Source organism: Lissotriton vulgaris, chromosome 8, assembly GCF_964263255.1.
Source record: "Lissotriton vulgaris chromosome 8, aLisVul1.2, whole genome shotgun sequence".
In the NCBI taxonomy this organism is placed as follows: domain Eukaryota; kingdom Metazoa; phylum Chordata; class Amphibia; order Caudata; family Salamandridae; genus Lissotriton; species Lissotriton vulgaris.
In genome coordinates this window covers 1,485,970,032-1,485,982,258 of record NC_141696.1, presented here as the reverse complement: position 1 = coordinate 1,485,982,258, position 12,227 = coordinate 1,485,970,032, and the positions used below count along the sequence as shown (strand labels likewise).

The following is a 12,227-nucleotide window of genomic DNA, read 5'->3' as shown; positions in this document are numbered from 1 at the left end:
TACAATACAATTAGGGCCACCGTCGTCTTACTCAGCCAAAGTGGGGAATGCTGTGGTGATTATGGCTCCAATATCTCTCTTAAGCCTCAAGTAAATCAAGTCTCCACAGCTTCCACATGCTGAGATGTCTTTAGTGAACCTTTCCATACCTTGATTTCCCTCAGAAACTTTGAGATACCATCACTTTAGTAATTTACCCGTCTTGACAGTCTCTGCACAGTACCCCCTTTCAGCATCTTTGTTAATAGCGACAGACAATACAGAATGCAGCGGGCAGAGAGCTTCAGAACCCACCAATCTGGAGTTATCTGACACCAGGGCCACAGCATTTCCCTGGCTGTCTGTGATTGGATGCATCACTTTCAAAACAATGCGCATCACGCCTAAAAAAATCAATGGGATTGGACCGTTCTTTCTTCAACAGATACTCTGCACCAATCATCAAACAAGAACATCACAGTCCAGACTGGTCCTTCTTTTGCACATCCCTTCCTGCAAACATTAGTCGCCTGGTGAAAGCCAATACTCAGTCCAAACTGACAAGACCTGCAACTTGATGTCTGCATGAGTAAGAAGAATCGACAAGCACTTTTAATTCTGTAGAGCTCAAAAACCCTAGGTCTTCCCATCCACATAATCATAAAACTGCAGGTGATCAGCCAAATAAGTTTGAAAGTGGGTGTGCACACCTGCATATCTTCTATGTTGTCGCAACACCTCATGCTGTGCAACAGTGTGTGCCACACCATGTCTACAGCTTGCCTTTCAACCTCACAAAGCGCTACCAACACCATCCAAGTAGGACAAACTACATCCAACATCCTTTCCACCACACACTCTGTAGGGATGCTCAGGAACTGATGCAAAACAGAGCTCCTCATGCCCACATCAGGGGAATAAAGACCCAGCCAAATATACCAATGCAACAGAATACAAAATTAAAAATTCATACTTAGTGGCACTAATAAAATTAAACAGTTTAAAAATATATCCCAGACACTGTCCTAAAAGTAAGGACTTAACCCTATGCTCTTCCTAGTGTGAGGACTACTGTGATCCTAGGGTCCATGTGAGGTTCTAGCATCTTCCCCTTCAGCTGGCGTGTCGCTGCAGCACCTGCCTTCTTTGCTGCCGTGATCTACTCATACGTGGGGCTGCGGCTCGTGTTCCTAGGTTGCTTGTGTTTGTGTTCAGGGAAGACTTGGCCTAGAAGTTTGGGATGGACTGTCCCATGAGGAGCATGGTCAAGACTGATTTACATATGGCTGGGTCCAAACTGAGGTTGCACGGTGGGCAAAAAACAATGGATTGGGATGCGGTCCAAGCGGTTGTCTGTGGCTGAGATTAATTCAAACATTCCATCCATCGCCTTGTTATTTTTGCACTTGACATCTCAGCAGTAGCCAGATAACTGATGTCACCATCAGACTCATATCCTCCATCACCATCCTGATTCTCTTACCGTTAAGGAAAGACCTCCGCAAGCACTTCATCAACTCACTGCCCAGATGGCAAAAAGGAAATAAGTTATATATAGAGCCACAGTGCCCCTCAGACATACACAGGGGCACTCGATTCTGGAGCAACACCCTACCACTGATGAAAATGGGAGCTCGTAGAGCCTAAATCTCGCACACCACCTTTGCACCTTTACCAAGCCAATTTCAGTGAAATAATTGTTAACACTGCAGCAGACCTGTCCTGTGTGTACACCATGGCCCAGAAACTAGTCCCAAACATGCCAAGACCTCTTTCCAGGGTAAAGACCAGGGCCCTAAATTAACAGTACTGTAACATTTTTGTTTGCAACCCAAGAAAACATGCTACTGTGTAAACACAGAGGGCATATGCTTGCAATAACGAAACTAAACATAGCAGCGGATGTCCGTCTTGCAGAAGTATTGTACGTAGTCTATTGTTGTTCCAGCATGGTCGCCACATTTAGAATGAAGATGTTGCCCATCTTTGAATGGTAGATCAATGATACACAATTGACAACATTTTATGTTTGCCTGATTTAGAGGAAGCGGTCACGTGGGATGCAGAGCACTGCAGATGAAATGAGCAGCAAACGAGTGACCAGTGCACACTGCCTGGAGATTTGCATTATCGTCTTAAGAAATGTTAAAAAAAAAAGATGAGAAGCAAAGAAATTAGAGGACTATAAAAGGAGAAAAAATAAACTTAAAAGACTAGCAAACCAGCCCTGACACTGAGGCATACTCATATTCAGGTGTCTATATACATGCAATCAGAAAATGCTGCCATTCTCAGGGCGAGAGAGTCAATGACTGGTGTGGCCTGAACCATTACCCCATGCAGTATGCTGTGGCGGATGGAAGCAGAGTGTAAATGACTCTCGGACAGACCAATGGCAAAACAGGGCTGAATCAAAGTCCTTCTATGTGGATATAAAGGTATATAGATGGGTGTATGTATTATTTAATGACATTCTCTGTTTCATGATCCAAGCAGACAGCTAAGAAGAGATTCTAGCAAGAATTATTACATTGCAAATATACACCCCCTAGTGTTTGCAAGTGGTAGTAAACAACACCAAAATTCTTCCTTACAAAGGTAATCTGTGACATTTAATTTAACAACCTACCTATCTGAAGACTTTACTACAGAGAAATAACAATCCACCCGTAAATGCCTATTGACTTTAACATTTGGTTTTTACAATCAATATGTCAGGCCTACAGCATCAATGATAACTTTGCATAATAAACTGAACAGACATATGACATCGGAAATATATTTTTCTAGTGAACCAATCAGGCCTCTAGCTGTTTTCATTGGCTTATCACGTAACCAATTCAAACTTACTATTTTGGTTATAAGCCACAAAGCAACCATCAGGTATGCAATAATAATATTACAATATTTACACAATGCAGTTGCAAAAACCAATATATAATCCCTACTAATACAGTCAAACAAGGATTACCATAGTAGAAACCATCTATCCCAAGGTATGTTCGTGTGGGTCACCTACATCGAACGCCTACTAAGGCAATCCGCAAACTTCCATGTAACAAAGTTCCCTCCTGCAGCCTCTAGCACAAAAGAATAGCAATTCACCCATAAAAGCCTTTTACACATGCTTTTCACAATAAATAAGTAAGACCTACTTGGTTTGTAATAAATTCTCCTTATAAATGGATCAACCCTAAGGAATCTGACATAACTTTTACCAGTGAACTGATACATTTTACCAATGGCTGGAAACATATACATCCCACGCCTATGGAAATACGCAGAAGCTGGCAACCATTAGGCATACATTTCTAAAATTACAAATATGCACAAAATTATAGTTGGAAAACAATTCATATCCCCTCTCAATCAACAACAATCACCACAGACAAATTCTGCTGTTGGGGTTTGACAGAGTGGGTAACCAACACCAGACCCCTCACCGTTTATGATGATATCTGAGATCACGAGTAACCAATACCTTTCTACAGCCAGTGACATAATGTGACAGCAATTCACTGTTATAAGCCTTTTGGGTGTTCCATATGCTTCTCACAATAAATAAGCCAGGCCTACTGCTTTGTCATACCTTTTCATAATAAACAGCCCACACCTATGTCATTGGACATAACGTCGCCCTGCACTTCAATCAGGCATACAGCCGTTATCATTAGTTTGTCACTAAAACCAACTCCCAAAGCACCAATTCAAGTCTGCTGTACTGAGCGTAAACTTTCTACAAAGCACCCAACCAGCATACAGTGATGTAACATTAGCCCCGGCAGCCCCCACGGTGCGACGTGGCCCCCCATCAACACTGTGCATGGGTGACGGGGCCCTGGCTTGAGAGCTACTGGCTGGGTCTGGAGCATGGGGGGCCTCTCCAAGTACGTTGCAGCAGGCCCCCTCAAGTTTTGTTACGCCACTGAGGGCACATAGTCATAAAAGTACAATTGTATACAAAGTTACAGTTGGCAAAGCAAAATGCTATCTCTACAAAGAGAGCTGCATGAAGATTATTGTAGCTCATATCATCTGTCCTGGTGGTTTGTTTGTGTGAATCACCAACAGCAAACCCCTTGCCGACGATGGTAATCTGTGAAATTCCATGTATCAAACATACATGCCTGCTGGCTTTAGCACAGAGTAATAACGATCCATTCTTAAAATCCTGCTGTCTTTAACTCATGCTTTTCACAATAAGTGGGTCACGCATATTGGCTTTGGTATAACATTTCATAATAAACCCCTCTCGAAGACAGACTACTGGATGACTACTTACCGAAAAAAGTGATCCCACTTACATACCAGAAACTGTTAAGAACTCCCCTGATACTCTGACTTGAATGAGAGAGACCTGGGTGGTTTGGAGGAAGAAAGGTGGCCCGGGGTCTTGGATTCCTCACGTGAGGAGGCCATACGCTCGCGCTTTTGTCTCATACAGCTTAAGATCCTTCATAGGTGTTACTATGTAGCCACAACAACAGTGAAAATGGGTAAAATCGATGCCGCACTCTGCCCCAAGAAGTGTGGGCAAGAAGGCATGTTTTATTGTGTGATATGGAGCTGCCCAGTGCTCCAGGGGTATGAGGTGGCGGTGGTTGACTGCCCATCGAGCGTATTTGGAGCTGAGTGGGAGCCCTCAGTGAAATGGTCTCACCTGAACATTTGGGGCAAAACAAATCCCACCCACATGGACTGCCTCTGGGCTTTGCTGGGACTGATGGTGGTCAAGTGCAACATGGCCAGGATTTGGGGAGCTGACGCTGTACTGCAGCTGGAAGAGGGACATGGACAGGTGAATGCAAGCGGAAAAGGCAATCCTTGAAAGTAGAGGTTGCATGAACAAATGGATCAAGATATGGGGGCATGGGAATGCCAATTGGGGGATCCTCTGCACTCCTGTTGTAAGCGCTTCTCGAAATGTGGGGGCTGGGAAAGACTGGATGTTTTTGCTGTTTAAAGAGTTGCTGGGGATGGGGCGGTTACGGGGAAACATGAGAAGTTACATGGAAACTTACTGCTACGTGCATATGTACCTCTTTGACCATCATGCTTATACCAAATGTCCCCTGTTTTCTTTTTGGTTTCATGTAAATAAAAAGATTTATATAAAAAAATAAAATTCATAAAAACCAGATCAACCCTCTGAAATGTGGGATGACTTTTCCCAGTGAATTGTTGAAAGATTTACCCTTTACTATTGACGTTACACCTTACAGAACACTGACCTATTTACGTGAACAAAAACCATCATCCACACAGTTATAAAATTACAAATATGCAGAAAAATACAGCTTGCAACATGCAAACCCACTTAACAGGGCCTGATCATCACAGTGAGATCCCTCAGGGTTTGTGAGAGCAGGAGGCCAACGCCAAAGCCCTTGCCTACCTCGCGAGCCTGTAAGATTACATGTTGCAAAACTCCTATTAGTGGACTTTATTTATGGGGTAATAACAATCCACAATTAAATGCCTATAGACCTAAACATATGCTTTTCACAATAAACAGGCCGGGCCTGGTGCCTTTATCATAGCATGTTATAATAAACAGATCAGGCCTATGAACATGATCCTTGCTCGTCACCATAACCAACTCAGTTGTGTATCGAGTTTAAACTTACCACAAGCCAAGGCTTGCAATATGAGCAGTCTTTTAAGTAAAAAACTTAACTTCAGCCCAATCAAGTCCTGTTCTCATGGGAACCAACATGCGGATGGAGCCTAAGCCCTTCTCTGAGTAAGACTGGGAAAGTTGTTTTTTGTTAATCACATATAACATTCAGGCAAACTTTGCGCTGTCAAGACAGACCTAAAAATCCATGTAGATTAGTGTATCTCTGGGTATTACATACGGCTCTGAATCACAAATCTACTCTGAAAGCTAAAGTCAACGATGGAAGTGGACAGTGCTGGGACTGCAATATATTCCTCATGGCTGCCATCCTCCCACCTGTGCTGCTGCCGGAGAAAGAAACACGCAGTAAATTATCTTGTTATCTGAGACACTTTAATGGCATTGCAGTGTCATGTGTGTGCCTTTGAAAGTTCAAGCTCAGGTAGCTAAATAAATAAACAAGATTATCACAGCAGTGTGGCAGGCAAACACTATTATGTAGACGCACACAACTTCTGCCTAATCAAAACATGTACTCCTGGCTCCCAAAATGTAGGTGGGGCCAAAGCCACTCTCATGGTGATTCTCACATAATTGTCTGGCAAAAGCTGCGCTGTCAAGCCAGGCTACAAAAAAGTAAGTGGGTCTTCAAGGGGTGCTGCCACACATAACTATCAAAACTACAAAACTACCTCCTGATGAAATCCCACAGCACCCTTCCACTTCAGCCCCCAACACTCTAAAGTCTGCACTCCAAACTGCACTCCTTCAACCCGAGCACTATGAAAGGTGTCCAGGCCCGGACTGGCTGTAGCGGGCACTGGGCAATCCCCCGGTGCGCCGCACAGGTAGGAGCCGGTTTTGGGCCCCTGGGGGCCGTTTTTGTCACAGGGCCGTTTTTGCAGCATAGCTGCAAAATCGTCCCTGCAACAAAATCGGCAGAAAACCGGCACCGGCAAAGAGCTCGGTGGCACCCCCAACGCCCCCAATGAGCACTTACCCCCGAGCCCACCCGGAGGCGTACACTTTGCCAGGGCCGGTTTTGGTTCCCAGTCCGGCCCTGAAGGTGTCAGATTAGCAGATTAGGGGAACCAGCACATACAGTATCTGTAGGCCCATGCCTCTGCACACGGTCTCTCTATCTTAGATGCCATTCTGTTAAAAACTATTTCCAAGTACTCTCTAAATGTTTCCTAGGGACCTCGAAACCTCCCACATCACAGTTGTCCTACAGATTCTGTCGCCGGTGTCCCACAAGGTTACACCATTGTGCTTCTCCCCCTTCACCACAGCTCTATAGTGAACCTTATCAGATCCTTCAACCTCAACTGGTACAGCTGCACTGAGAACATACAGGGGATCCTGAAGCTGAAACACCCTGTGGTGTGGACTCTCGTGCCCGGAGTCAATTCCTCTAAGCAGTTAATGGTCAGATAATATGCAACCACCTCAAGCCTAACGCGTCAAAAACTGAGATTCTCACATCTGGAACATGGACTACCCATCATCCACCTCCCTCTACACTATGCACACTCTTCGCATCTTTCCACATCCGGAGTTCACACGCAGAGTGAAAAGCACTGTTGCCTTTGTTGTCTTGTCCATAGATTACCCCATAGTGTGTACCCTGTTGGCTCCAGCCAATCCAGAGCATCATCATCAAACAACTTCTACACTTTGCAAGACCACATATACCCCTTCAAGCCTTGCAAGCCCTTCATTGGCTGACAGCAACAAGAAGGATCGTATTCAAGGCTCTCCGCATCACACGTCAGACATGCCTTGGCTGAGGGCGATCTTCGTTCAACTCAAAATGTGCACCTATCAACAAAAAGGACTGACTGATCCAGGCTGGTCTCACGCCAGACTATCCCTTCATTTAGGAAAGCTTGCATTGGTGATACATTTCTCTCTGTACTGAAGGCGAGGATCTGGAACTCACTCGGCAAGGACCCTCCATAACCACCTAGAATTCTAGAAAGGTGCAAAGACCAGGCTGATCCCAACTAGATCTGTCATTGCATGTGATGGAGCGAGGTGGAGAAACAAAATTTTGTATACCCCTCGTGAAATCATTTCCTCATAACTGTAACTTTTATTGACTGTGTGGTGTGGAAAACATTAATCAACATAGTATAGAATGCACACATAAATACACGTGGGAATACTAATCTGCTTGTATGGCGAAAACATAACTAACTAATGAATGTTGTTGTCGTGATGTGAAATAATGCAAAAGCTTCTAAATAAACAAAAGCGGCATAAAAGTGCTTTTTGTGCATGTATTTGTGGCAGAAGCCGAAGGATAAGTGAGTATAAATTCCATATATGTTGCTTGTTTGCTAGGTAATAAGTAACAGGGAAACCTTAGTAAGGGGGAGGTAAACAGAAGGGCTATATTTCAATAATTAACATTTATTTGTGTTTGTTTCTATGATAGTTCCCGTTCTGGCCTGTGAGGCCTAGCCACAAAATGGCTGCTGTGCCAAACCACGAATGAAAGACAGAGTGCGCAGAAGCACTTTGAACAGAACTGAATGCGAGCTGACTGTGCCTGCATGAGAGAACGTTCAAGGACAGACTGCCCGAAAACCCTATTGACTGCCAAAAAACTAAGGACTTCTCCATTGTGGAACGTGAGAAAAAATGTGAATATTGCAAATTAAGGACATAACTGAGGAAACTTGTACAATGACAAAGGACCATTTAATTTCGCTGACGTGATGGAAGTTTAGGAATGAAATGATGAGGTTATGCTCATCCACCCTTGACTTTGTCCAATCAGAATTTGAGTTCATATTGACAGTTACTTTTTAGATAGAAAAAGTTAGTGAAATAGTGTGTTAAACCCCCCGACTTTACTTAAGAAAAAAACTCCTCTTCGATTTCCTCCTGAGATGCTGTCGGAATGCTGATTTTCCTGAGATGTAAGATTTTCTTGAATAAATGTTTCTATTTCGTTGAATGAGAAATGAGTATTAGATTAGGTTATTAGTTAGGGTAATTAGGAGAAAATGAATTTTTGGAAATATCTGTCTTTTGCTAATAATTGTGTTCTGAAATCTAAATAATAATGTCTATTTCTGATTTTCTGAAATAAAATGAATATAACTGTTTGAGATAAACTTTCCTTTAAAGTAAAATTTTGAATAAAGAAATAAATAAAACGAATAAACTGTTAGACATGCTAAACTTTGCTTTTAATAAAAATTAGATAAATGGAGAATTAAGCTGGTCTTGTATTTTCCTACGCCTAATTTTTTACTAGCAGATTCGTTGACCATAAGGGTGGTGTGTCTAAATAAATGTTTTGTTAATAAAAACCATGGTGAAACTCATTTAAACTGAAGGTGTAAATAGTATAAATATTCATTTTTAATTTAGACCCTCCGCTATGATACAGCAGCTCTCCTTTGAATCTCACTGATCCATGAAGTAGGATAGAAGCGGTTTTTGAGTAACTCGCAGTGTTATGGGCCCCACTGATGAGTAGATGTATGATTTATTACTTCAGGGAAAGGTGATATGGTTTTAGAAAATATTTCCGTAGTAGCGCTGCATCACATGCTTGTGACACGAATATTGTATATAGCGCAAGACGCAGGTCTCTGTACGACACGTTTCTGCGTCACTTCATGCCTACGTGCAAATACAAGCTCAAATGACAAGATCGGGACACATGCACCAGGTAACACACTTCACATACTCAGGAGATGTGTTAGGATATTCTTCTTGAGGTTTGTGTACATGACTTTGCAAATATGTTGTGCTGTTTATAATTCGTACTTACAGGGTTAAAGCACTATTGACTTGTGGTGTATCCAGGTTTTATCATATTGGGTATGCTTTGATATATCAAGATGAACTTAATATGGTCCTCCGTTGGATCAGGTATTACTCAATAGGAATATTTATGGCCCAGTGGAGACTATATCTGTGCAGTACAAAGGTGCGATATGTATGAAGTTTAGAAATAGGAAAGATAATGTTTTCTGTATATTATGTAATTCTGTGATACACACTTTCATGGGTTAATTGGTACATTTGAGTCTGTATATTTGGGTTTAGGTGGTTTCATTGTAAATGTTATGTTTTATGTATTTTACGGCCCTGATGAAGTCCTAGTGTAGGACGAAATGCGTTGGTTGGGCTGATCAAGATTTTATAAAGAAAACAAGAAAATTACAGAATAAAATACAATAATTATGATACAGAAATTGTTATTTGATTCGTTTGGATCGATGGATGAAGACTGTGCAGGTTTTTTTTTCAAACACCATGGGCAGGTGATCTGGGTTTGGAGTTACTGCTCTTAGAGTACTCACCATTATGTTATTTATGTTGTGCATTTTGGCGCAAATAAAAGGAAAAGAACTGGCAAGAATTTGTAAGTATTTAACAAACATTATTGTTGCACGAGTAGGGGCTCCTCTTGCCTGCGGCGGATGGACACTACGGGCCCGATTCACAGAACTAACTTAAAACAAAATCCTAAACTTACTACTTTTGGTATTCACAGAAGTTAGGATTTTGTCTTAAGTTTGTCTTAAGACAGACTTAAGACAGACTTAAGACAGACTTAAGACAGACTTAAGTTAGGATGTTGTCTTAACTCTGTCTTAAGACAAACTTAAGACAAAATCCTAACTTCTGTGAATACCAAAAGTAGTAAGTTTAGGATTTTGTATTAAGTTAGTTCTGTAAATCGGGCCCTACAACAACAGGGAGGAGGGACTGGTGCATCTCTGGCCACCGACTCTCCTGGTTTACCAAGGGCAGGCCTGCCTTTATTCTTAGAATGTCTACATCTTTTTTGTTGCAACCCTCCTCTGGAAATGTTTCAGTGGAACTCAGTGGCTAGTAGTATTTTTCCTCCTGTTTCGAAATGTCCCTCTCGGATTTCCCAAATGTTGACAAGGGTGTGCTGAGCCCCACCGCAGTCTTGAGAAATACCACGTGTTACTATTACTCAACCTGGTGTCACTCCTTTTATCCCCCCTGCACACATGAATCAGGTCGCATGAAATTCGATCCCGCAGATTGCACACGGACGTCTGCAGCAGGCGCATGAACCCACCGAGGTGCCTTCGGCCTCTGTAATATTTAGCGGCTTAATGAAAGCCTAATGGCGGTTCACAGAGACGGTTCTAGGCACAGAATAGCTGGAAAAGACTATAATGTAATGTAATGTGAGCCGATTGTGCAAAACACGGGGTGTAACGTATATGTACCAGCGCACACGAAATATAAACAGATATGTGAATATTTTGCACTTTGTTATATTTTGTTAAGCTGTGACACGGCAACTTTATCATGATCTACAAGCATATTCTATTTACTTCCATTTTTTGTTTCACTGTGTTTATATAGTCCACTTTTTATTGTACATCGCGTTTTTACAGTTTCTACATATTTTTTAACCCGTCATTTGAATATCCGTTTGTAAAATTACTTTTAAAGCGCCTTAAAGCTTCCAGAGTCTACTTCGTGCTACATAAAAAACACAGAATAAGTAACAATGCTGGTATTTCACTGCATGCACACTTAACGCATAAAACACAAGCAAAAGGACCCGAGCTCGCAAACAATAATAAACTGCGCATGCGCTTAAGAGTCAAACCTTAACGCACCGCGGAATGTACACATCTAATTCCACTTCTTTGTGAATCAGGCACAGTTTTCGGCCAAAATTACTAAGAGGGGCCAAAAAATGGGAAGCGATTTAAGGAAAACTCCAGGCTATTTAAGTTACATTGAAGGGGGGAAAGTTTGAAGTTAGAGAAAGATTATTTAACGTTATAGAAATCTGAAGTCTAAGCCACACGTCTCCTACGTCGCGCTGCATTTTTAGGTGAATCTAAACGTCACCAGGGCCGCTGATTCATTCTTCCAATGGAGGGACCTGAGCTCTCGGCTATTTTTAAACGCTATTTTGTATTTTGTGCGACCCTCTTTACACCTGTTGCCTTTGCGCACGTCTTGTAAAAAAAGTTCTGATTAACCGGCATGAAGGTTTATTTCCCGACGCCCCATAACACCCCATTTTCGGTCCCCTTCAGGGAGGGGCGCTCCCGGGCTCCTGGTCAGGGGTCTCTCTAGATACAACACAGCCAGGAATGTGCCCGCAGCAGCTCCCAGCAGCTGCTCCGGGGTGTCTGTCCTGCTCGGATCCCAGCCAGCTCATAGCAGGCCGCAGGCCGCAGGCCGCGACACTGAACCGGGCATTAATACACGACAAACACCCAGCACTCACCTCCAGCGCCTCCAAAGGTACCCCGACTGCGAGCTGTGTGCTCCTCGACAACGACAAGTGAAGGGATCCGTGTAAGCGGCCTCCGACCTCAAGGCGCCCCCGGCTCTCCCCGTGGCTTCCCTCACAGGCACTGACGCGTCACCGGCTCCTTTCTAAATTTAGGCCCAGGCCGGCATTGGCTGTGTCTGTTTGTGTCCCCGCACGGGAATGTGATGGCTCATTCAGGGTGATGACGCCTTATCACTCCCATAGCCTAGTTCCGGGGCACCTGCGCCCCCCCCTCCATTTTAAACACATATTTTGTTTTTATTCCCACAACCCGGTACTTTTGTAATATATGGGGAAAGTACTGCCAGCTGGTTATTGTTAATCACA

The 12,227-nt window shown here is 43.1% G+C and overlaps 1 protein-coding gene across 1 annotated transcript in view; it reads right to left on the bottom strand.

The window, feature by feature from the left end:
* Nucleotides 1–11,990, bottom strand: part of STYXL2 (serine/threonine/tyrosine interacting like 2) — a 137,295-nt gene extending 125,305 nt beyond the window's left edge. Inside the window, exon 1 of the mRNA XM_086935543.1 lies at nt 11,853–11,990. The gene's annotated coding sequence lies outside the window, so the exon portion shown is untranslated. The remainder of the gene's footprint in view (nt 1–11,852) is intronic.
* Between the last annotated feature and the right edge of the window lie 237 nt (nt 11,991–12,227).